The sequence below is a fragment of the Peromyscus maniculatus genome, chromosome 11 (genome assembly GCF_049852395.1).
Source record: "Peromyscus maniculatus bairdii isolate BWxNUB_F1_BW_parent chromosome 11, HU_Pman_BW_mat_3.1, whole genome shotgun sequence".
NCBI classification, from domain to species: domain Eukaryota; kingdom Metazoa; phylum Chordata; class Mammalia; order Rodentia; family Cricetidae; genus Peromyscus; species Peromyscus maniculatus.
In genome coordinates, this window is record NC_134862.1 from 63,630,578 (window position 1) to 63,657,924 (window position 27,347).

General features: G+C 45.2%; 1 protein-coding gene across 3 annotated transcripts in view; it reads right to left on the bottom strand.

Moving 5' to 3' along the window:
* Positions 1–27,347, bottom strand: part of Cacna1e (calcium voltage-gated channel subunit alpha1 E) — a 466,977-nt gene that overhangs the window by 216,509 nt on the left and 223,121 nt on the right. For 2 of the 3 annotated variants that reach the window (XM_076547648.1, XM_076547647.1), the window contains exon 1: positions 26,291–26,527. The exons of the other annotated variant lie outside the window; for it this stretch is intronic. The gene's annotated coding sequence lies outside the window, so the exon portion shown is untranslated. Of the gene's footprint in view, positions 1–26,290; positions 26,528–27,347 lie in introns of those variants that run through there. 3 annotated transcript variants of the gene reach the window in all.

Sequence of the window (27,347 nt, forward strand, 5' to 3'; positions counted from 1 at the left end):
ATTGGGGAATGACTCATTTGGAAAACCGCAGAGTAGCAAGAATGGTTGATTTAACTATTCTTTGTGAAACCTCTCTGAAAGATTTCAAATGTAGGCAAAAAAGAGCCATACGAAAGGCCCTACGGAAGGCCTTTAGGAAGCAGGTTCAAGATCAACAGGTCCTGAGAATGCTGATCCAGGACAATAGAATCACAGAGATGACTATGAACACAGCATTAGCTACCAATCCCACAGGCTTCCCCGGTGTGGTAGAACATTCCCATTAGCAGTATTCAAGCACTTGATGCTGCACAGCTCACGTTAGGACATACAGAGAATGTCCACGCTGGATTTGGGTTATTAGAATGAGTGGTGGAGATTTCTTTTAGCTTTCGGGTTTTATACTTTGGACCGGGGGGAGATGGCTCAGTCTGTAATGTACTTGCGTTGCAAGTACAAGAACCTGACTTCCAATGCCCAGAACTCACATCAAAAAGCCAGGCATGGTAAGGCACACCTGTCAGGCCAGTGATTGTGAGATGGGAGGCAGAAAATCGGTGGCTTCCTGAAAGTCCAGGGCCACCAGCCTGTCTCACACAAAGAGTAGACTATGTCTTAGGACCAATACCTGGGGGTTGTCCTCTGACTTCCACACAAGCACCACGAAAGCTTGTGCTTGCACCCACCCACACACATGAACACACACACATACAAAAAAAAAAAAGCCCATACATAAATGAAAATATTTTGTAATTTGTGCTTGTATAATCTCAAAATAAAAAAATGAAATACTCCTACTCTCATAAAGAACTTGTCATAGGCAAGCCTTCTAAGTGTTCTCCATCTTTCTTGACCCCAACTCCCACAATGTCCTCAGAAAAGAAAAGCCAGGGAGGAACAGAATCTCAGACACTACTCCTGATTCTAGCTTACAAAGTCAAAAAAGGATGCGGAGAAAAGGATGGCGTAACTTCAAAGAAGAAAAAGAACAAAGAAAAATGTCAAAAAAAATGGCACTGAAAAATATGGTAGAAGTAGACAAAAGGGAAAAGAAGAGAAAACAGAAACTTCAAGGACAGGTAAAGGGATAGAGACTGAGGGAAAACATGGCCATTGTTCTGCCTCCCCCTTGCACAAAGGCTGGACCCAGCACTGAGCCTCCTCTGCCACCCAGGTGCGAGACTCTCCTTTCACAGTGTCTCACAAAGACAGTGTGAGGAATCTGCTCTGCTCAGAAACTAGAGTTCTGTTTCCTAGGATACCCAGACACTCAGATGTGCTTTCATATCACACAAAGCACAGCTGGAAGTGAAAATTTCCTCCCCAGACCTGGGCATGACAGGTATGCTTTAGAACATGGAAGTAGAGGCAGAAGGCCATGTTAAAAGAGGGCACAAACATACCAAGAAAAAAATGTGGTAGGAAGACAGGAGAATGAGACTCCGAGAGAAGCGGTAAAAATGTGGAGTTGCAGACCAAGAGAAAAATAAGAAATAAAAGCTAATGGAGAAGCAAGAGTCAGGGAAGCAGGCGGGCAAGTTCACATGGGAAAGGTATGTAAATAAAGATAACATGAAAGACGGAGGAAAGAACGCGTTATTTCTTACAGAGGCCTCAAAGCCAGCCATAGGACATGTTCACCTCCCACCATCAAGGGTGCTCTTGACTGATCCATCTCACACTCCAAAGAAACAACTAGGACCTTACATGTCCTCAAGCTTTTTTTGTTCCTTAGAAGTTTTTTTTTTTTTTTTTTTTTAATCCCAATGCAGGAAGATTAGCAACAGAGCTTTCAAAAAATAAACATAGCCATTGACTGCTTCTTAATTTCTATTGTTCACCAAGTCCTTGAGGGCAGGGGCTGTAACTTGGTTCTCCTAGCCACCTGTTAAAATCAGAAGAAGCAATGGGATTCACAGGGTGGGAAGTTCATTGAGGAAAAGAGCCCTGTTCTGTGCTCCCGTTAAACCCTGTGAGGAGTTTGACATTCTCATCCACCCCTCTCCAGGCCTGAGACACCTAATAGTCATCTGTACCCCCAGCAGAGTCAACTTCAGAGTCCCTGTGCCCTCAAACCTATCCTCATATCTTACAACGGAAAGTTACCTAACAGCAGCTTGAGGGTTTAAACCTATTCTTCACTGATTAACAAAATTAATGAATTTGCAGAAATCAATAACCGATAGGGGTCACAGGTATCCTAGAACTTCCTGCTGAGAAGATTAGAATATCAGAGCTGGGAGGCTACTCAGACTTGGGTATGTTTGAGTAGCTAGGAGTGCACTGGGAATACATCATCCAACATCGAGAGTCCGATGAGGCTCTTGTAACATACTCCTAAGACTTTGTACCTGAAAGGGACTCCATGACAAAATGTTCTCAGTAGGAATGAGAGAGAGAGAGGAAGGGAAGAGGAGATGAAGATGCAAAGGCTAGAAGCTACCCCCACCCCAGCAAAACCTAAGTCACACAGCTGTATATATATATACAGCTCAGCAAACGTCTATTGAGTCTAATGCAGGAAGACAGGCAGAAAGGGAGGTAGGAAACAGCCCTTGACACACAGTCCTGTGGAAGCAGTCACAGAGAAGAAACAATTACAACACACCATGAGGGCTCATAGCAGAGATGTTTAGGAGACACTGGGGTGGCAAATACAGAATGTTTACTATCTGTTAGCATTTTCAAATGTTATATCATTAAAAATCACCTAACAAGACTGTGGTCTACATTTCATTTCTGTGAGGAAACGTGGCTCTGAAGAAGTTAAAGGGTTAAAAGAAAGTCAGCTCCCCTATGGCATTTAAGTCAGTCCTCCAGCCCACTGTTCCATGAGCTGTGTGACATGCACCCAGAACCGCTCAGCAACACCATCCCATTGTGTTGCCCCAAATACCAGTGTCACGGTGTTCTGTCTCTGAACATATAAATTAATTTGATTCTTTTCACCCCAAGACCACAAAACACCAAGTGAGTCACCACTGGTCCCTTTCAGGACCATCAGAGTCCTGTAGGCACCTTTCTCCATGACTGTAAGATTGTTTTAATAGTAGCTAGTGTCTGCTGCAATATCTATACACATAAACTTGAAGGCACACACATATCTCAAAATCGGAGGAAGGCCACCAAGGATAAGTTCAATTCTGAGTTAATAAGAGCCTAAGCTCTCTGCTGTCCCGAGAGCTCCCTGTATGTACGCTTCAAGAGAAGTGGCTGTTTTTCCATTTCTTTTTCCCTCATAGTCACAGAGCTGATGGAAAGTTGTATATAGAGGTATACTTAATTCCTACTATTCCCCCATAGTAGAGGGCAGATGAGCAGGAATATACACAGCATGTAGCATACATAGTTTAGTCATTGCTTCGGGCTGGCCGTCACAGCTCAGCCTCTCCTCTAATACTTTTGCCTTCAATTGTCAGAAGCTGAGAAGGTGGTGAGGGATCTGATCCTGATGCTATGACAGAAATCTTCCTAGTCATGGCCACTGTAGAGGCACAGAGGAAGAGAGGAAGTGATGCCCTCGACAATCAGAACTTAACCATCTCTCCCAAATCAGTCACCCGTAGATCGTCAGGGTTTGATTTCTTTTGACTTCAGGGTATTTTCTTAGCCTCCATGTCAATCCAGGTCAATAGTCTCTTTTTACAGACATCTACTGTTCACTTCCATGTCTGAAAATACCCCGCAGCAGTGGGCTTCTGTTTAGAATTGTCAGATAAAATGTAGGTTGCTCAGTGAAATTTGAGTTTCACATAAAGAACAGAAATAGTTTCTAGTACAATGAAATAAGTTTAGTGCAGTTTAATAATGTGTGGGATATTCATTTTTTTATCTAAAAATCTGACTTTCAAATTAAACAGCTCTGTGTGTGAGTGTGGAATGTCCCCTACAGCCTCAAGTGTTTGAACCCCTGGTCGCCAGGTGGTGGCACTGTTTGGGGAAGGTGTAGAAACTCCAGGAGGTGGAGCATCATCAGAGGAAGGGTTATTGGAGGCAGAGCTCGAGGTTGTACAGTCTGACTCTGCTTACTCTCCACTGCCTGTTTCCTGATAAGAGATGCAATGAGACCACCTGTTTTCCATTTTGACCCCTAGGCCTTCCCCACCACGATGGCCTGTATCCCTTCTGGAATTGTAAGGCAAAATTAACCTTCTCATAAATCATTTCTTGTTAGGTACTGGGTCACAGTAATGAGAACAGTAACGGACACAACTGAGTAGTCTGCATTTCTATTTGCTACATCTAGATGGTACACCTAGGTGGTGCTGTATGTAGTTTGAACTGGAATTCCTTCAAGGCCTGTGTGTTAAAAGGCTTGGCCCCTATCTTATAGGAATCTGGAAGACAGAGCCACTGGGAGATCCGAGGCCACTGATGGTGCAAAACGAACTGTAGGACATGGGTCTCTTTACTTTTTCACTTACTGTTCACTATGAAATGAGCTTCTTGTTCTACCATGTATGTATGTAGGTATACATGCATACATACACACACACACACACACACACACACACACACACACACACACACACACACACAATACAGTCTCACTTAATGCCCAAAAGTAATGAGTCCAGCTGATCACCACACAATTGGGAGCCAGAAATTACTATGTAAAGAGTTCCACTGTTAATTATTACCCAATCCTCAGCAAATCTGCAAGTCCCCTTTGCATAACAGACAGAAGCCAGGGGTCTTTAACATTAGACCTAGTGTCACCACCAAACTTGAGAAATCACCTCTTTGCTTCTGCCCATCTAAACAAGAAAGAGCTGCCCTTGCTTTTTGAAAAGCATGCTGTTCATGAGAGGCTGACTGGTATTGGTAAAAGGTGTCAAGTGTTTAACCAGCCCACATTCTGAGGAGACCAGAAGTCAGAAAGGGATCTAATTCAAGTAGGATGCCCAGGAGAGTTGAGTCAGGACATTGCTGTGGACAGCCCACAGAGCCCATGGTTGGGGTCCATTTAGAAGTATTCTATGGCCCAAGAGGGAATCACTGGTTCCTTCATTTCTCCTGGCACTGTACCTCCAAGACCTGGGCACCAACTTCTACCATGCCTTTCCCTTGAAGTTCATGTCTTGCATTCACCTCTTGTTCTCCAGCCTCCCTCATGACCACCTCTTCCTTGCCTTGTCTTCCCTATCAAAACAAGCTGCTTCAGACCTCATATCCTCGTGAACATTCCACTTGTGCTTTGGGAAAGGGATGAAGTGCATATTCTCCAATCATACTAGCTACTTTTCAGTTCTAATTCCACCAGGAGCCTTCAAACTTATGTAATTACCACTCTGAGATACAATGTTCTTACCTATAAAATGGGGACAGAGCCTTGTTAGGAAGGTTAAGGATTTTAAAAGCTAATGCCTGTAAATTTCTTATATAGTGCACATTTACCACATTGATTCTTGGTCATAAGCAACAGAAATAAAATTTAGTTGTCTTAAAGGCAAAACACTGAAGATTATCCTATCCCCACCAAACAGCTACAACATATTGTGAGAACACACCAGGGTTCACGGAATTGAAGGTGTATCAGAAGACTAGTCTGAGACATTCAGAGAGCAGGCATCTTGGTGTGCTAGGGATGGCCAGGTCCTAATCCAAGGAAACTATGAATGTCGTCTGCTATATCAAAAAGAGCTTTACTCGGGGATAAAGGCCTTGAGATGGAGAGACTGGTCTGGACTATACAATAGTCTATAAATGCAAAGGTACTTCTAGGAAGATGGCAGAGGAAGACTCTGGGGACAAGATGACAATAGAAGGGCAGAAGCAAGGTGCTGCCCATGTTGCTAGTTTTGAAGATGGAGGAAGGTCTCAAAGAAGAGGAGGATAGCTCCAGAAGGATAGCTGGAGAAGATGAAGAAACAGATTCTTTCCTTAAACAGCATGTCGCAACGAACTCGGCTGAGCTACAGTAGGACAACCTTTTACCATGTTCAAGGTGAACAAGACTCCTGCAAGAATGCACCCAATGGAGACTCCCCACGGGGAGATAAGAGCCATATAAGTAAGGAAATAAATAATAATTTTTAAAAGCCAGTGTCTACTTCAGCTTGACTCGTGCAAAGCATCTGATAAAATGGTATTGTAGATAAGGAACAGAAAAGACCATTATCAGTTTCCTTGTCTATAAAATGAGGTGACCACAAAGACAGGCCTCTCAGGCTCCTCCTGGCTCTGAGGCTTGAGTCATACCCTGTCCAAGTGGCACAACGCACTGCAGCTCACATGTACTCAGTATCCAGACAGCTGTGCAACACTGAACACTCAGCCACTTAGTTCCCAAATCTTTTTTTTTTTTTTTTTTTTTTTTTTTTTTTTTTTTTTTGGTTTTTTCGAGACAGGGTTTCTCTGTGTAGCTTTGCGCCTTTCCTGGAGCTCACTTGGTAGCCCAGGCTGGCCTCGAACTCACAGAGATCCGCCTGGCTCTGCCTCCCGAGTGCTGGGATTAAAGGCGTGCGCCACCACGCCCGGCTCTAGTTCCCAAATCTTAAACACAAGTCTGATTGTGACATTGAACATCCAGGCATGCATGCTCATGACTTAGAAAAAAAAAAAAGTCCAATGAATGATAAGTACTTGGGTCCTTGTAACTCGATTCAGAGCCAGCTCCTTGATGGTAGGAGCTGCATTTCTGCTTCCATGCACTCTAGGCCCTTTCTCTAGCAATAGGAACAGTGGGACCCAAGAAAAGCCAGACTTAAGGGCCACAGACATTAATACAGTCTCTCTGGGACAGAATGGCTAGACTCATGCATGGAGAATGTGTCTATGTGCCTGTGGCAATAATCAAAGATCCAAACAAAGGGCACTTTAACCACACATGTATATCATTATGATCCATCAAAAATCCATTGAATTACATGTAACATTATGCCCTTCATTTCCTTTAAATGCATTATGGGAAGAGTGATTTGATTTGGGAATCAATTTCTAGAGAATTTATTTAATTTTATTACTTTAAATAAAGAATAAAGAAAGAAGGTTTCATTCATTAAATTGTTCACATAGAGACTATTCAAAAGAAAAAAAATATCAAGTTGACCAACATATATTAGAGGGAAGACAAAGACGTTGAGAATGAGAAAGCCATCTGACTGCCTAAGTCCCAGTCCCTGTAGGCAGCCTCCTCTTCCTCCCCACTGGTTATGACGCAGCCCCTTGATGCCACTGGAGTCAGCTCCATCCCAAAGCCCAAGACCCATGCTCTAGTCACCTGAGGCCTACTGAGTGCACACACTGGCCTTCCCATGGGGGCCAAAATGGAGGTGGTAGCTGTCCTCATGACCCTTACTGCAAGAGACAGTTACAGTGAGTAGGAAGGGCCAAGTTAACCCATGAGTAAGAGGGAGGAAGAGGTCGTCTGAGGTAGGAAAAGGCATGTACAGAAGGAACAAGGAAGACAGGAGATGAGCATGTTTATGACATTGAAACCAGAGTGGTGTGGCTAAGACCAGGTGAGGCAGGGAGAGTGGAGAATGACAGACAATTCTGCAGAGCTGAAAAAAATGTCGCTAACCGAAGGTAGTGAAGGGCATGTTTCCCACAAGGCCTGCCCAATCAGAAATGAGAGGTTGTTTGCACAATCCTAGCCATAAATTTTAACTACCAATGGTCCTAGGTTCTGGGTTTTTGTGTGTGTGTGTGTGGGGGGGCAGGTATTCACTCAGACCCAGAAAATGAAAATGCCAAAAGAAGAAGCAAAACTCTAACCATCATCCAGGTCCCAGAGAGGATGACAGAGATTAAAAAAAAAAAAAAAGTTGTCTCCATGCTTCACAGTTCCTACAGACATCACCCATCTAGGTGCCGCTATCCCCATTCCTAAGTTTGAGAATTAAGGCTCAGAAAGAGAAACTGCTTAGAACAATGTTACTGCAATAGTAAATTATTAAATTGAGACTCAAATCCACGCATCTGAATTCTAACTTTGGTGCTTTTGGTAGCTACAAAAGATAATGGCTCATAACTAGAAGCATATCCCAAAGGCACACATATGTGATAAATGCTCTCTAGAATGGCCACAGAGCTGCCTCTCTGCAGAGGCTTATGTGCCCTGTGATTGCAGCATCATATGGAGGTGACCAGAACTGTGCTTCAGAGAGCTGACAATCCCGAAGAATGGCTGCAGAGGGAAAGCCCACAACATAAGAACTTGCTAACATAAATACATGTTCTTTGGGTCGTTCTTCTAGTGGTGATAAGGGACTTCTGCTGATCCTCCACCCACATACCTCCTGTCACTAAGGTCCCCTCCAGACCCGGAACAAACGCATATGAGATGGCTAACCAGGCACAGAGTAGAACCCAGCCAAGAATGAAAGCTTGGCTAATAATCCATGTGGCAGCCAAGTTCCCAACACTGGCTTTGCTAGAATGTACTAGGGAACTTGAAAGTCAGACTCCAGGGATTAGATACGCAGCCCAACACAGTCCATGAGTGTGGCTACCTGCTGCTGCCATTGCCAGAATCTTATCTTCTCCCTACATTCCTCTGCACGTCTTCATCAGACTGCAACATTCTACTGCCTCAGAAGTTGAGGGACAAGCAGTCCCTTCCCTAGGATATTTAGAAAGGGGCAATAAAGTTCAGCTATCACTTCTGAAGCAGCTAAAGTCATAAAACAAAAGCCTCAGAGCTGTACTCAGACATGATCTCAATAACAGAACAAAGCTGGCTACAGTGAGAGAGCACAGCTGATCCCAAAGAGGAGAGAAGAAATAAAAGCAAAAGGGATGTCTGCAGGAAGTGAGCTTGTGCTTGTAGTTCACAGGGTCCCGGCTACTTCTTGGTCTTTCTGTAACATGGCAGTTCTGTTGAGACATGCCCTTCCTCCTCAGAATAACCTGAGGTAGATTCCCATCACAATGACATCATAGTAACTGCCCATCTTTTCTGTCCACATAATTCCTGGGGAAGAAACCCAAGTCAAAATTGGTATAACTAGTTTAGCCAGACCTACAAGAGCCAAGGGAAGCAAAAGGCAACAACAACAAAAACAAACAAACAAAAACCACATAGAACCATGCCCTGGCATAGAACTAATACCCAGTAACAGAACATGCAAGTGTTTGTGCAAGCTTTTGCCTCAATGTTGTCTTAGCAATGGCTGGATTCCTAAGATGCTAAAACATTGCTCCCTCTTCAATATCCAAGGGTCACAAGACTGATATTCATTCATGACCCCAAGGAATGTCAGAGTCCTCTTCTCAAAACAGAACACCCTCCCCTCAGGAAGATCAACACTGCATGGAGGGACTGTGGACTCTGCCTCTGTATGCAGGCACAGGGGATGATGGAGGCCAAGTGAAGACTATCTTGCAGTTTCAGAGTTCAAATGACCTTCACCCAGACAGGTACAACCATCTCCATTTCACATGCTGACCCAAGGAACCCTTGAAAGGTGGAGGGAAAACATGCTAAAAAACGCCTCCCTTCTCACAGTGCTGTGAGGTATGCTGCTTCCCCCCCTCCCCCCATCTGGGAAACACTTGACTTAAGGAATCTGTTGGAATTCATAAACCTTCTGAAATCAATGACTCTTTCCAACAAATCATAGATCCATAAATTTTAGGAAAATACCTTTGTCTGTTGTTCTGCATTCCTGGTTCTGCTTACAATACCTGGGAGATTGATCTGCATGACAGGCGCATGCCATTTTTCTTCCAGCATGACAAGTGTTTGGGGGAAAAAAAAAAACTAGATAAAATTTCCCATACTTGCTGAGAAGCCAAACTCATAATTACAGGTTTGATGACAAGGCGGCCATAAAGCTACTATAAAATACCAACTGTCTGAAAAACCCCAAATGAACTAGAGCCATTTGTCAGAGAAAACAAAATGCTTTTTACTTTTTAGAGTCATTAAGCCAAAATTCATTCAAGTAGTTCTGAGTCATATCGCATCCCATACCACCTATTTGGAATATAATAAAAATAGCAGCAATTTTAATAATTAAAAAGAACTGTGTCTCTACACAGGAACTGTTTGTTACCCAAATCTATTGGATAGTGACATGTAAGCACAAACAACCTAAGTAGCTTTAATTGTATTGTCATTGTGAATAAATAAAGTGCTGAGCTGTTAGAGGAATCCACAGGTTATGTGGGTGCACATCTAAGTGGCGTGGCCATTTTCTCAGAGAGGACTCCAGCTATACAGCACACCTATTAATCATGCAGTCCAGACAAAGAAATTGCTGCCCCTCGCAGAGGGCTGGGCACCAATGTCCAAGTTCTAAACTAGTGACAAAGAGTTCTCCCTCCTGCTCTGAAATTATTTTTACCTCGCCAGCTATACAAATTAGCCCTGGCCTCTGAGCATGAAGGAAACCAGGCTGAGCCCAGTTAGTATTTTATGAAAAAATGAAATCGGTGTAACTGGACAGCCCATGATATTAAGCTTCACAAACTCTGCAGGTGACCCTGTAGATAGATAGCCATGGTAAGTGTCGGTGCCATAAACAATTGTTTAAAGAGTGATTTATTTTTCTTTTACGTGTGTAAGTGTTTTGCTTGCACTGTGTATGTAAGTGCGCCACGTGCATGTGTAGTGCCCACAGTGGTCACAAGAGGGCATCAGATGCCGGGGGAACTGGAGTTACAGATAGTTGGGAGCCACCATGTGAGTGTTGGAAACTGAACCCACGTCTTTCCCAAGAGCAGCAAATGCTCTTGACCACTGAGCCATCTCTCCACCCATCTTCTGTATCAATCTAACATCTAAAAGGGCAAGGTGTAGGAAATTCACACAAAAAATAGACTGCTTAGTGATTATATTTTAAAATTGCCATAACCAAAGAAATTAAATTAAAATAACATAGTAACTGACATGCTCATCATAGTGCAATCACCAGAAGGTTAATAAATTGGTACTATCACTTTGCAAACTATGGAACAATACACACTTAAGGAAGGATGTTGAAAAGTGTCTACTCTCTTTGACCCGATAGTTTCAGATTATTTGATGTACACACTCCAAAACGAAGGTAAGTTTTAGGTAAAATGGGTTTTATATAATGTTGTTTACACAGAGTGCTTTACATACAAGTATCTAAAGTATGGATATTTAAGCAGTATCTATAACTTTAAATGATCTAAAAGTAACCTACAAACAAAGAAAACAACCTAATTAGAAATGGCCCAACATAGGTGGAAAAAAAGTCTTTTTAATACAGAAAAGACACATAAAGCAAAGAAGCACACGAAAGATGCATTTCAAATCACTAGGGAAACGCAAGCTGCATCCACAACACTGGTGAGTCTATGCCTATTAGAGGGCTGGACCTAAATCCCCACAAACAATCCAAAGCCTGACGATGCTGAGCATGGTGAAGAATGAAAGAACTTGGAACCACTGGAAACCAGACATTCTGCTGGAAATGCAAAAGAGTGCAGCCATTTGACAAACAGCCAGACTCTTCTTTATGGAGTTATACACATGCTGACCATTGTACTCAGCAATGGACAGTTATCTGTCACATCTCTACCTATAGCTGCCCAGACTGCACACAATCCAAATAGCACTCAACTAGTAAATCAATCAGTGTAACACAGCTTGGTTGTCCATAGAACTGAGCAATAAAAGAAGGAGTAACTACTGATGTGCGCAGTAAGCGTGGATACGTCTTGGAAGCATTGTACCACAGTCTGGAGGCTGTGCTTGGACTTCATTTAAATGGAAAGGCTGTGTGTGTCTAGGAGGAAAAGTGGTTCAGTAGCCTCTCAGGCACTGGTGATGGGGAAAATGAACTAGAACTTAGGGTGATCGAAGGGTACAGAAATATTCTGTGCCTGGAATATGCCATAGTCAACTACACATTACTGTCAAAATGCATGGAGTTGTATTTCTAAAAGAAAAAAAGATAGATTTTACTGTATGCAAGGAAACCTGACTTCAAAAAGAATTAGTCCTTAAGTTTGTTTCTGATTGTGGTAAAATATATAGAACATAAAACTTACAATTGTGAACACTCTCAGGTAGTTCTACGGCATCAAAGATATTCATGTTATTGTATAACCATAATATTCACCCATCCCCAGGACTTTTTCATCTTCCCAAACCGAGGCCCTGTGCCCTCTAAGTCAGCCACTCTCCTGTCCTGCCAGCTCCCGGCATCCATCTTCCACTTTCTGCCTCTGAACTCAACTACTATTAAGTTCATGATGCAAGTGAAATCACACAGCATTTGTCCTTCTGTCTCCTTTTTTCCACTCAGCATGACATCTTCAAGGTTCATCCATGTTAGAGTGTGTGCCAGGAATGCCTTCCTTCGTAAAACTGAATAATATATATGTTTTCTCATCAGTCCCTCAGTCACATTTGGTTTGCTTTTACCTATTGGATGTTGTACATAGTGCTATTATGAATGTGCAAAAATCTGTGCTGATCCTTGCTTTTAACTCTGTTGGGTGTTAGCCCAAAAATGGAACTGCTGAATCTCATGGTAAATTGTACATTGAATTTTTAAATTCATCAGTTTTCCACTAAGTGGAATACTATATAGCTTTTAAAACATTATTGCTAAGGGCTAGAGAGATGGCTCAGTAGTTAAGAACACTTTCTGTTCTTGCAGAGGACCCAGGTTCGGGTCCTAGTACCCATATGGTGGCTTACAACCATCTATAACTTTGGTTCCATGGAATTCAAGACTCTCTTCAAGCCTCCAGGGGTATACAAGTGGCGAAATATACATACACATAAAATAAAAATTTTAATCATCTTCACTTTAAAATGTAGCTATAGATCATTTAATAGCATGGGAAATCATACATAAAGCCTTATAGAAGAAAATAAGTATGACCTTAAGGGAAAAATATTTTACTTTCAATATAAATTCTACAGTATGAAATGAATGAATCGGAAGGGGAAAGGACTTGAAGGAAATGCACCAGTTATTATCTTCAGGCAGTGAGGTTGCTGATCAGCTGTTCAACAGTGCCCTTTTTCCTAGATGCTTTCCATGATTTCAGTTACTTACATTTTGGAAATATTAAATGAAAAGTTGTAGATAAAAACAATTTATAAGTTTTAAATTAAATGCCGTTCTAGGTAGATGATGAAATCTCAAACTACCTCCCTCTGTCCCCATCAGAGTATGGCACACCCCTCTGTTCAGCGTATCCACCCTGTATGTAGTACCTGCCCAGTCGTCCCTTGGTCGCTGTCTCCATCATCACACTGACTGTTGTGCTACCATACTGTACTTAACAATGGCCCCACAGTACAAAGGTAGTGATGTGGAAATCTGAGTACATGAAAGAGAAGCATTTATCTGTTCCTTTAAGTGAAAAGATATAACATAACAAGATACTTTATGAGAGAGGTGGGTTTATATTCTCATGAGTTTTGCTATCTGTTGCTGTTAATTATCACTGTCCACCCCTTACTGTGCATCATTTGTAAGGTTTTATCATCCGTATGCACATATATGAAAGAGAGGTAAACACCTGGCTTGGCAGTCTCAGGTATCCACTAAAGTCCTTGAACATATTCCCAGTGGATAAGGAGTACTGTTCTAGCTTTTTGCTTATTTGTGTTTCCCAGGTTTTATTATATGAACATCTTTCTTCCATGATTAGAATAATTATAATTTTGTGAGAGACAAGGTGACTCATGTACAACACTCACACATGTAATCCCAACACTCAGGAGGCTGATGTAGGAAGATTGCTAATTGCTATGAGTTCAAGGCCAGCCTGGGCTGCACAGTGAAACTTGGTCTCCAATAATTGTAAATAAAGAGTAATATTAATGTCATCTGCAGTGTCTCCTGAACCTCTGCAAGTCAGGGGTATGTGGAAGCAACTCTATGTGATTTTCCTAGCAGCCACTCAGCATGCACCAAGCCTGTTTCTTCAACCTGGTGCTCTGGGTTAACACAGCCCTTCCCTGTGTCCCCAGGCATCCATCTTCACCATCCTCTCTGCACTGGCCAGCTCCTGGGGTTCACATTTGCATCCTCCATATCCTCAACCTGATGCCATCCAGCTTCTGCCCTTCCCACTCTATGAAGTCATCAATAGCCTTCCAGGTCCCAAGGGCCAAGATGTCCATGTCGATATTCGTATTGTAATGCAGGCTGAGCATCCCTAACCCAACCATCTGAATCCAAAAGACTCTGTGAGGATGGACATGATACTACAAGTAGAAAAGGCCACACCTCACCTCATGTGACAGGTGTCAATCAGAATGCAGGCACAGTAAAAATATTGTATAAAATCTCCTTCAGACTGTGTGCATAAGATGTATACAGACTATAAATTAATTGCACTGTAAGACTTGGGTTCCATTCCCAAAAGATCTTGATATACGTGTGTGTGTGTGTGTGTGTGTGTGTGTGTGTGTGTGTGTGTGTGTGTGATGTAATAGATATGCAGATACTCCAAAATTATAAAAAAATAAATAAATAAAAATATCTAAAGTCCAAAATACTTTTGGTTTGCAGCATTTTCCCATAAGGGATACTCATCCTGATTCACAGTGGTATTTTCGAAGTCCTTGTCTTTCCTTCTGAGTCCCCCTTTCCTGGCTAGTCCTCTTCCTCCACTCCCCCTCAAAGGTAATATCTCCTAAGATTTTATAGTGGTCCCTCCCCACTTTCATCTCACTCTCTCTCCTTTAAGGGCTTCGATCTGCCCACCCTCCCTGGATGCAAAAGCCTCCTGGGCTGTGTCTTCTTGCATACATATGGAGCCTATCTAACTGCATGGTGCCTTCAACAGTACCCTGCAGGGCTTCTGGCCAACAGATACCCTACAGGGTGGACGTTCTTTTTAGTCTCCTCCATCTTTTGGAAGCAAGCTCTCACTACATACCCTAGGCTAGCCCTGAACTAAGTAAGGTGGCCTCTCCATTTCTCTAACCCCACAACCAGTGTGCTTCTCGATTTTCACAGGAATATCTTTGGCTTTGCTCTGCTTCCCTGTTTCTCCTCCTACATCCTGGGCTCCAGGCCATTCCCATCGTCATCTTTCCAAACTTGAAGTCTGACCTGGAGCTTCCCAGTCTAAATCTGTCCTGCTCTCCCAACTAACAGGAACATCCCAATGCTAGTCTCCTAGCCTTTACCCTGCCTGCCCCACATCACTCTCCAGTCCCCTGAACTAACCAGCTTCCTGAAGGGACCACACTCCCCATAGTTCATTGCTCTTGTGTGCACTTTGCCTCATCATCCCTGTGACGCTGACTCCTCCCAAACCACCTCCTCCAGGAAGCTCTCATAGACTACCCTTCCCCAAATCTTCTCTCTTTATAGTCTGTTTTCTTACCTGTTTTCCATTATACAGTTCTTTAGTGGGCAAGACTTGTGCCTGATCTCCAGTCTAACTTGGAGTAAGGTACTTCCTATGCAGTCAATGTACAATACATGGCAAGAAACAAAGGAAAAAGTCTAAGTTGAACATAATTTCGAGAGCCATCAAGGCCAACCTATAGGACTCTGTTGAATGTCCCAGGCTAAGCTCATTCCAGCCTCTTGTCAGACCCTTGTAGGAACTGGAACCCCCGCCTCCCAAAACTTGCAATTCCCTTTCTTCATATATCTTTAAGTCCGTTCTGCAAACATCCCAGACTGTCATTTCCTCCTGGAACTGCCGTCTCCTCCAAGCCTACTTCCATCCCACTCTGATTTCTCTGTCAATCACTCTTTGGACACACCCCAGCTCTTCTAGGCTGAATTGTCTAGACCCACTCCCTTTTGCTTTTTCAAAGATACGGCCATTTCTAAACCACCCGCACAGGCACCATGACCAGGACTGAACTTAGAAGCAGCCAGTCTGAATCTTCATCTGGGACACTGGTCGCTGGTCACAGCAAGCCAGAGAGTGTGTCCCTGTGAATCTGTCTCACTCCTTTATGTATCCTAAGTCCCACCCATCTCCCTTCTCCCCCCCCCCCCCCAGAGCAACAGAGTGTCCCAGATGCATCTCCAACCAGAGGCATCACTTGAGCAAAGCTATGCTTTAGTAGGCTGCTGCAGAAGCTGAGAAAGGTAGAAGAGATGGCTTCCCGGGGGGAACAGGTGGGATGACCTGCACCAGTCCTGCTTCAAGGAAGTTCCAAAGTAGAAAAGAAGTCCATTGTCTCCTCCTTCCCAGAATGCTCAGCAGACTAGCCCAGTGTGCCAGCTTCATGTGGCTGCCAGGAGAAAGAATCTAGGTAATTCCAGGGTCGCAAGGGGTGACCGCAATAAGGTGAAAGCTGCCTGTGTCTTTCCACGGGAAAACATTAGGGCTCGACAGAAAAACCAAGAGGCACTACAGAGGAAACAGAGGCCTCTTCAGCAGCCCTTCCCTAGTTACCTAGGACATCTGGGTCCTGCCCTACTCTGAGCCTTCTTGAGCAGGCTCGTGACTGGGTACTCTGTGTGGCACCATCACAGACATCCTGCGGGCAGTCAGGAGGCTAAGCCTTCCAGAAGCCAACACCGGAGTGGCAGGGAGGAGGGCAGTGGGAATTCTGACCCCACATACTCCCCAAAATATCACACAGACGCTCCCCTGAGCCCCATTAAAAGCCCTTCTCCTGGCATGAAATGGGGGGGGCATATCTCAACTTCCCGCTCCGACACCACATGATGTTTGCACCTGCTGATCTCACCTTCGCTGACATATTTAAATGAAATGGGAGGGGTGCTCAGAGTTCTGTGTGAACTCTAAGAAAGGCTGTGAACTAGCTAATTACCCTTGGTTCTCCTAAACCTGCATTTTACACCTCTTTGTAACAGCAGCTCCAGCTGCACTGAGGAAAAGGAACCCATCTGAACACAAGGCTTCAGTATGTCACCTCTGTATGACTCTGCTGTCCCCTGCCCGCCCCCCCACACACAACTCCCAGCCCCACCCAGCAGCTAGTCCATGTACTCGAGGTAGATTCTCTGTTTCAGGGGAGCCATCCTTGGGAGAGCAGGTCCTAGTGGAGATTAGGAGAGGGGAACAATCTCAGGCCAGCAGCCTGAGGCTCTCTTTTCATGAGAAGTCCAGGGAAGATGAACTGGTCAGTTCTGCCCTTGCCCTTCTGCCTTCCACTCACAGGTGCTTTTCTGAGTCTGCTGTAGCTCAGACAAACCGTGACAGTCAGAGGAAGACCCTGCAGACTCCCCTGCTCTATAAACACTCCTATACACCTCTACCCCAGTCCTCCTCTTCGGCCACATCCTCAGAGTGAAGGAAGACATAGGGACACAGCCCTGGCACACCACCTCCAGTGACAGTGGATGGAGGGTTAAACACACGACACCACTCCAAAGCCTGCCGCTCAGGCAGGCCCATGTTTCCATTAAGACATTTCTTTCTTTAGATCGAGCTGAAAGTGTGAGGATTGGGGGAGCTTTTCTGAACTTCTACACCAAGCTCAAGACGGGGTTTGCGCTGCTCAGACCGGTAGTCACGGTGAAGGTGAAAGAATTCTTTGCTTGGCTCATCTGCCATCCAATCCTGCAGGCACAGGTCATTATATTAACGTAAGTCTCCTTAGCCTTTACAATCTAGTGGGCCACATAGTCCAAGAGCCAAGACCGGGGACGGGAGTGCGGCTTCCTTGCCATGTCCACCCAGGAGAAACTGCAGGTGGCATTAGAGTAGTCTGCTAAGGCTGAGGGAGGGTGGAGAAAATAAAGTACGAAGGCCCCTGCCCTCCAGCCTGGTCGTGGCTAGCTTGTTTAAGGTTTCCTGTTGATGGAGGAGTAGCAGGCACTTTACCTCCGGATGGAAGAACTGGGGCAGGGCACCCCTCTCCTCCTGGACCCTGTAAGTCTCGGCCTTCCTCATCAACCTCACCCAAGAGGAGATGGCGGGGACCCCTTTCCAGCTTCAGTGATGGACATTAAGCCATTATTTTGACTGTCTCATACATACTAAAAATTATTTAGCCAGGCGGCTGTGGCACACACCTTTAATCCCAGCACTTGGGAGGCAGAACTAGGTGGAGAGTTCGAGGCCAGCCTGGTCTACAGAACGAGATCTAGGACAGGCACCAAAACTACACTGAGAAACCCTGTCTCGAAAACACCAAAGTGTGTGTGTGTGTGTGTTTAGAGGGATAAGTCAATTTTTGTTAAAAGTAAAACCCAGGTCAGAGACAATATATACAGCAATATACAGCATCTGAGTGTTTGACATAGTAACTGTGGCTATAAGTATTTCTGAACTGTGAAGCCAGGGAAACATTTGTCCATGTACATTCCCCACAGGACAATTCACCTGTCTCTCTGTTGGAGACCATTTGGAGACAATCTACATGGGGACTGCTGTCCCTATCATCTATTTCCTGATTTAACACTGACTGCACAGACAATACCTATAGCAGAATTAGACTTGAACCCACTCTCCTCCCAAATTCAGGGTTCATGTGGACAGACTATTCAAACCAGCAGCCTTGGAAACCTGAGAGGATGTCTTCACTTAAAAAAAGAGGAGGAGGAGGAAGAAGAGGAAAAAGAGGAAGAAGAGAAAGAAGAAGACGACAATGACTAAGGAGGAGAAGAAGAAGACGACGACTAAGAAGAAGGTTCTAGAATGATTACCAGTGAGCTCACTGTCAAGTCCAGAAGAACTCAGCAGTATATTGTATATAATTTGAGAGCAATAAAGTAGATATTCAAATAATGCATGGACAGGAGTGTTAGCTCAGTATCCGTACAGGCTCAGAAAATGAGGGCTGTGGCCAGCACCACAGCCACAGCTTCTCATTATCAGGAGCTGGTCTGAGGTTGCTTAGGATAAACTGATCCAAACAAACTTTTCTCACTGTTTCAGTCGGATTACAGGAGAAATCAATCAGGAAAATGCTTGGGATTCGGTATCACTAGATTTCAGCAAACTGCTCTTACATTCCACTGCCACAATGGCAGAAAGGACTACTTTGAGATTCCCTCACTTGAAAACATCTTTCCAAGTTTTATTGATCAGTAGATAAAATACTGAATTACAACATACCAGCTTTGCTATTAGAGCCTGTGTGACCCAGAGCAACGTGCCCAACTTCTCTGTGGTTCCGCTTCCTCATTCGTGAAATAATGAGCATCTCAGAAGACCAGAAGTTGATGGAGACAGAAAAGCAAATGCATAGAGGTGTGTGTGTGTGTGTGTGTGTGTGTGTGTGTGTGTGTGTGTGTGTGTGTAAATGTGTATGTGTGTATATATATATGTGTGTGTATATGTAATAGAGTTCTGTCATTATGCTGTTTCTTTTCATTCAACAATTTTTATAAACAGCTTAAATGGCAAAAAAAAAAAGTAGAGAACAAGGTCACCTATTCACATGCAGATCTGAGAATGACACCCACAGGTTTCATGTCTACAAATGGTATGATATGACCTAGGAACACCAGAGAGGCATCATCCAGCAACTGATGGAAGCAGATGCAGAGGCCCACAGCCAAACATGAGGCAGAGCCAGGGAACCCCTCAGAAAAGGGAGAGGAAAGAGTGTAGGAGCCAGAGGGGTCAGGACACCAGGAGAACAAGGCCCATAGGACCAACTAAGCAGGACTCCAAAGGGCTCACAGAGACTGACATGACAGTGTCGGACCTGTATGGGTCTGAGCTAGGTCCTCTGCATATGTGTTATGATTGTGTAGCTCGGCGTTCTCATGGGACTCCTGATAGTAGGAACAGTGGTGTCTCTGACTCTTGGGGCTGTTTTGGCCCTACTGGGAAGCCTGGTCCACCCTTTGTTTGGGGGGGTGGTGCCTACTCTTATTGTAACTTGCTATTCCATTTTCAGTTGATATCCCTGGGAAGCCTGCTTTTTTCTCTTCTTTCAGAGAAACAGAGAAGTGGATCTAGGGGAGAGGGGAGGTGGAAGGCACTGGGAGGGGAGGAGGGAGAGGACATTGTAGTTCGAATATAATGGATGAGTGAAGAATAAAACAAAACAAGCAGAGTTTTCACAACTCCAGCCCCAGGTGTCCTGAGCTACTCCACGGGAGAGCAGAGCAGTTACAGTTGTGCGTGTTTAGAGTGTCCTATTTTAAGAGCAATGCTGACAAAGGGGCAATGGCCATGTGTGATTATCATCAAGGTGTGTGATACACATGTATGAAAACGTCATAATGGACCTCATCACCCTAATCAATATACACTAACCTATGAGAAGAAACCATGTTGAAACACAGGAGGGTAGCAGCAGAACAGGGCATCTGGAGAAGAGGTCCGATGAAAAGTTGCCCGTGTTTGGAGGCTGGGCTGGGGAAATGACTCGCTAGATGAAGCACCTATCATGTAAACACGAGGATCTGAACTCAGATCCTCAGAACTCGCCTGCGGCTGGATGTGATCTCATGTGTCTGTGGTCCCAGCACGCCTACCGTGAGATGGGTGGCAGAGACAGGCGAATCCCTAGAAGCTCATAGGCCAGCTCGCCTGTCTGCACACAGCAGCAACCGGCAGGGGACCTTGTCTCAAACAAGGTGGACAGTGAGAGCCAACTGCTGAGGGCCTCAGGGCCCGCACGTGCACACACCATGGCACGCACATTCCCACATTCACATATGTGAACACACACATAGAAAGATACTTAAAAAAAAAGAAAGGAAGAAAGAATGTTTTGTTTGGTGACTGTCCGTTGCATGAAGACATAAGAGCTTTGCCTGCTGCATGGCTTTTGAGACTCTGGATCAAGTCAGGAAGGGAGAGATTTTGCCAAAGAGAATGAGAGGAATCTAATCCGACGATGAAATGGTGTGTTCTGTTCTGTGATCAACTTCACACCACAGGCAGTGTCAACTCAGGGGCTTGGTGCCCAGCTGTCAGGGATGCTAATGCATCAGAAGACCTTCAACCCGACGTCTGTGCTACCAGCCCCTCTCTCCGGCACAGAGTCCTCTTCTGCATATGCTTCCCAACCTAAGGTCTCTGGGGCGCTCTAATCTCACAAGCACCTTCCAGACTGATCGGTGAGACCCATAGTGAACAGGGAAGGATTCAGCTGTCTGAGATGGCTGTCGGGTCTGGAGATTTCAACACTGTAGCAAGTGACCCTCTGGAATCCTAAAAGAAGTCCCAAGAGTATCAGGAGCCTGAGCTCCAAGCAGCCTACACTGGGGACCTCACTTGCACAGGCCAAACGCGGCATCACTGCCTCCCCCAACCACCCACTATCACCATGGCAACCATCAGGGCTGCCTGCCTAGGCAAGGCTCTTGGATTCAAGCAGGGGGAGGCCCAGTTTTTCCTGCAATTTCTCAAAGTAGTAGGCCCTGAGGGGAAGCAGGTAGGAGGGCCCAAGAGGGAGAGTTTATTCTCTCCTTCCCCAACACGATGCCTCAGGGCCACCTCAAGACAGGTCCAGGCCATTACTTGACCTTATCTTGTTCTTAGTCCTACCGAAACAACAGGAGAAGGAACCACTGGGGAATCTCATTATTTTTAGAATCACGTCACTTAGCAACCTAAATGTCCCATTCTTTCCTACCCCTCCAAAAGCCCAGTGAAATAAATACAGTATTGAGGACTCCAGTATTTGGCTCCAGTGCAGCTTGAAGATGTAGTAATAATAATACTTGCTATTTTTGTAGAAATAAAGCTTGCCTTCCAAGGAGCTCCAAGAGTCTTGCTCAAATTAAGACGTCAATCTCTCACACCCAGCTCCCCCCACCCACCACCCACCCCCCTACCCTCACCCCCACTCCCCGCCTCTCTGTGTGAACTGCCCAGGGATGATTATTTCCCTGCCACGTGACTAAAGCCCAGAACCAGAAGGGACTTTTATGCATGGACTCTAAGATACAGAGCAGAAAGAACTCCACCCCTTGTCTATTACTCTGTGCCATAAAGAAGCAGCACTCCCTTCCAGCAGAGGAACAGGACCAGCCAGGGTTTCCCAGACAAATGCCAGTATAGCCTTTCTGCATGACCTTTGACCCTGAGAATCGTTTTCTTCTTCCAGAAACTCTGTCTCCCTTCACTTCCCGTAAATGGTCTCCAGCAACTCTCCTCCTAGTGGCCTGGACCCGTGCGCGTACTGTTGACTCCTGCTCAGGTCACTGGTATCTTCTAAAGACTTCAGTGCAGTGGTCCTCTTGAGCCTGCCCTTGATCTCTTACCTTTCTGTCTACTCTCTCGCTCCAGGAAGAATCTAGCCCCTATCTGCTCTTTCAACAACCACTAGACAGTGACAGATCCCAGAAGTCCACAGTCCCCTGCCTTGAACTCCAGTGTTCCTGGAAGAGTGCTACCCAATGGTTCAAACAGCACATTGAACTCACAAAGCCAAAACCCTCCTCAAAGCTCCACACTGCAGACTGCTCCTTCTCCGGACTGTTAATACTCCTCAATGAAGGGAGTGCCAACCCCGAGCCCGAGGCTCAGCTTCGATTCCCCTTCTCCCTCATCCTCTAGGCTTAAAGGTCCATAAGCAGCTTTCCTATCAGCTCCCTTTCTCTGTGACTCCATTGACTCAGTCCAGGTCCTACCCTTCATGTGTCTCAGATAGTAAAATGGATTACAGACCACACTCTAACCGGTCCCTCCAGCTCTACCTACCTCTTCTCTATCTACCTCCCAAATTATATGTGTACACAAACACATGCATGTATGCATGCAGGCATACATGGACACACACATACACACCCCACACACACACACACACCACACACATACACACCCTACATCAGGACAAGAACTCAAGCCTCTGAAAATTCGGAGGTCCATCTATCCAAGGACCTTTAAACCCCACTCACATTCCCCATTGCCTCCATAATCAAGTCCAAACATATCATCACAACAAAGCAAGTCCTTCATGTTCTACGCTGCTCTGTCTGGTACTATTTCCCCTTCATGCTCCTTCTACTCCAGCCCCCACACATGACACACCTGCCATTCTGGAAAGGAGGCACGTGTGCCTCTGCTTGTGTTCTCTGTGTCTTTCTCCCCCTGACTTCTCCACCAACATCATCGTGAATAAATACAGCCTATGAATCCTTTCTGAGGATGTCTCCCAACATCCCTTGGTTTTATAAACATGATGGAAGTAAAAAGACTCCTCTTCACCTGTCTTTCTCTTTGGATGACTCACTCCTCAGAAGTTTCCAGAAAGTTCTGAAAGTAAAACCTTGAGGGAACATTATTACAAGGGAAAGAGATTAAGGAATCAGAAAGCAGCCCTGTGTTAAGCTGCCTGGGGTACACCTGCCCAGCCCTGATGTCTTAGGGCACAAGTTAGACTTTCCTTCATTCTCCTACTTAACTTTCCAGAGAAAGGAAAGAGAAAGTATGCAAATAAGAAGCACTATTTAGCACTCTGTCTTTCCATTCCTTCTCCCATGCTCCACTTCTCTCTAGTTTCCGAGGGTTCCATCCACTTCTATGCTGATCAATCATTTGTCTTTCTCCTCGGCATCCCTCAGAGCACTGCTCAATCATCCGACTGGACGGTGTTCCCAATAAGAACCTATGAGGACTGATTCCGTGCATCTTGAACCAACTCCATCACTCCTGTGACACTGGGTTGTTTTCCCTTAGTGGGGGGTGGGGTGAGGCTCAGTTTCTTTATCCTGTAAGATGAGTTAGATTTGTAAGCTCCCAGGGGCTTGGAATCACTGAAGATCGATTCCTCTTTCCGGCTGGCCTTTTGTTTCTGTTCCTCTCAGACATGCTTGTTTTTCCCAGGCCACTTCCATCTGAGTGTTCAGAAAAGGCTACTATGCCGTGTTACCCAGAAGCAGCTTTGTTTTCTGTGCTACAGCATAAACAATACAAATGTCATCTCTTCATTATCTGGGCTGATGGAAGAAGAGGCTTAGCCAACTAAATATGATGGATAAGACCAAGGCAATTGATTGTATACTTGGCTTTGAGGTGTGGTTAGAGGCATGCCCAGATACATAACTACCTTCTGCCCATTTGGAAATCATCCCAAACCCTCACAGCCTGGCCTTAGTCCCAGTCTGGGGTTTGGCCACCGTGTAGAAGGAAGCTGTGAGATGGGCAGATAGACCACATGTGAATAAGATGTTAACTATGCCATTACTTAGAACATCTAATCCAGCTACTAGATACTGAACAAAATAACATGCAACACACTTCAGGGCCTAAGACTCCCATGAGCCACACAAAGAAAGTTGATTTATTGCCCCTGGAAACTCAGAATCCAGGAGGATGCAGGAATCTGTTCATAATGGCCCATATAATCTGAGAGAAAACAAAGATGTTAATAAAGTATTATGAAAACAGTGGGGAAATATCCCTAATTCTAACTAGGTGACTCTGGGAAACCTCAGATCAATGATTAAGAAAAGTTATCAACGTGAGGCTTTCTAGAACTGTCCTTGAGACTCAGTGAGTTAAGTATATAGTAGGTTCTATCCTCTGCCTGGAGCCATGAGAGATGCTCAGAGCTATAAAATATCATTGAGACCATTTTTACTTCAATGCATGAAATAATTAGCCAACAAGTCAGTGTCAAATTATGATCCAATAAAGGGCTCAGTCTGAAGCTGTGACAATAAGAATGAGAAGGGACTATTACAAACTGCTAATTTCGTGGCAGAAGCAATGAATAAGAAACCCCCTGCAAACACTGTTTTCCTTTTCCACTGCCTATCTGTTTCTATTGATGACAATATCCCAGTTAGATGTGGCTGAGAGCACTTCCTGCCACCTTTAGGTGGCGTGTTTTGATGGAAGCAGCAATACACTAGAAACAGGGCAGCTGGTATTAAACAGACCTGCTGTTCTCACAACAAACAAGTCACTTCCTCTCTCGGAGCTTCCAGAGAGAAGCCCAGACCAAAGGACCGTCGAAGTCCCTCTAGTTCAAATGAACCGTGGTTCTTGATTCCAAAGGGGCAGCTGATTTCGCTGAGTATGGCTTAGAAAGGAAGGAAGACTGGACGTGAGGAATGAGGAACGGCAGGTCCCCAGCAGGGATGAGATGGAGCATTGAAGGTGTGCATGAGCAAGCAGAAGCAGGGGGGTGTCTAGAGGGTCAAGGGTAGGAGCAAGCATCCAGAGTAAGGGCAGCACACAGCTGAGGAAGCCATCACAGGCCACAACGAGGGCAGAATCCAGGGACCAGGAAATGACCAGCCATTCTAGGGTCACATCATAGGATGTGTCTCTCCATAGATGGGGCCTCGGGAAGTTTCTTGTGACAGTTAGCAAACAAGGAACTAGGAAGGATGTGATGGCAGGAAGCCTACCAAAAAGCCATGATAACACCCAAGTCACGAGATAATGGTAGCTAAGAGGATGATACCAAAGGAAAGAACATGTGTCTTTGTTTCAAGACGGGGGTGGGGGGTTGGGGGGGGACTTGGAGGGATGACCCAATGGTTAAGATACTGTGGGGCTAGAAAGATGGCTCAGGGGTTAAGATCACTTGTTATTCTTGCAAATAACCTGCGTTCCATTACCAGCATCCACATGGTGGGTCACACCATCTCCAACTCCAGTTCCAGAATATCTAAAACCCCTAGCTTCCTGGGGCACCAGACAATGTATTTGGTGCACATATATATTTATAGATAAACGCTCATACACATAAAATAAAAATGAAATTATAAAAAAGACAGGCAGGACTTGGTAAACCATCAGATATAAAGAATATAGAAAAAAATGAGGAGTCTAGTTCTACTTTATCACTGCTGATCCCAAACTGGTACCCAACCCCAAATCCCAGGGTGGGAAGTGGTCCAGTGCTCATGCTCAGTACCTTGTGTGTGTCCTGAGAGCCTGGTGCTTGTCACAAAAGGACAGACAACACGGTAAGAGGATAAATATCATAGTGTATCATGTACAGCAGCTATTATCAGTGATTTTCTTTAACTGCATGAATGGTCAGTAGCTGTTTATTGAGAACTCCTCCTCTTCCTCCTCCTCCTCCAGTCCATAGAGGGCTCCGCATGGTCCCCCATGTAACTTTAGAACTTCAAATACAGCAAACCTGGTAGAGAGCAGATCTCGAGGGATACAGCAGACAACATGAGGTAGAAGGATCTCAACCCCAGTGACCGTAATGAAGCTGGCGACATGGAAAACCCCAGGGCAACAGGAATGCAGGCAGTGAGGAGGGAGCCAGTGAGGGCAAAACCTGCAGCAGTCTTCCATGTACCCTAGTTGTTCCCCATCACCTGTACCAGGCCAGTGGAGGGCGCTAGCTGCTCTCAGACAGGCGGGCAGAGGTTCAAGGAAGGAGGAAGTTGGCAAAAGCCCAGAGCATCTAACCTCAGGCCAGAGCGTGATCTCTCCACCAATGCCCTCTCTCAAGGATGGCACACATTGGCCTGTTTCCCAGCTGGCCCAAGACCGCTTTCAAACTTGGACACTTGGCACATGTCCCCGCCCAAGCCCAGCTTTTGCCTACTTGATGAGTCTTCTCCATTTACAACACTGTCAGGGACACCAGATGCTCCTCTGTCACTCTCCCTTTTACATCAAGCCAGTTTTTCTCCACTTGAAGCTGGTCATCACATCGTTCTGCAGCTCCTCCATAATCTCTAACACTTCCAGATGGCTCTGTAAATGCTCAGTCTTCAGTTCATCCCCGACCTCTGGGGTATTGTTTGATCTCATCTGTCACCAGGGGACAGAGAGTCAAGGAAATGACACACCCGAAGGAACAGCAAGGAAAGCGACTGGACTGAGGGCCTCTGAGGTAACAATGGGCCAAGAAACAAAAATCCCTCATTCCCTGGGGGGGGGGGGGCGTGGGGAGACAGGAGAGCTTGGGAGCTAGGAGAGCAGAAGTGAGAACTACCATGGTCCACATATGGAATCCACCTAAACTCCCTAAAGAAAAGCCTCCTGGGGCAGAGCAGACTGTCTACAGCTTCCCATTCCTCCTCTTCCCTGTTCTCACAGGGAAAGTCTACCCTGAGGGACAGCCTAAGTGGAACCAGGAGCAATCACAGCTAGACATCCTTTATGAAGGCCTGTGAGTGGCAGGGCCAGAGCTGTGACCAGAGAAGCATGCCCTGCTGTTGGGGTCCACAAAGGTTTCCTAGTGAGAGCCGAGCTTGCTTTACACAGCTGGGCTGCATAATGGGATGGATTGACCACGTGTGTGGTTACCAGGTGTTTGGAAGGGTCTGCACTTGGCTGTGTTAGGGAGAGGTCTTTTGCTCCACCCCTTGGCATTTCTGTAAGTAGCCCTTTGGAAGAGGTAGAAGAGGCTGGTGGGTTTTGAGCCAGGCCCTCCTGAGGCTATCCTGTGTTTCTGTCTGTCTCTCTCCTCTATATTTCTATCTAAATATTTCCCACTTCCTGCTCAAGAATACTCTGGGTAAAAAGTGCCCCCCCCACACACACCCTGCTTCACAGGAAAACACAGTACCTTAAAGGGGGGATTTGCCTCTCCACCTCAGTCTTTGGAACTCTGAAATTCCAAAGATTTTCAAATACTAATTATTATGAAAAATAGC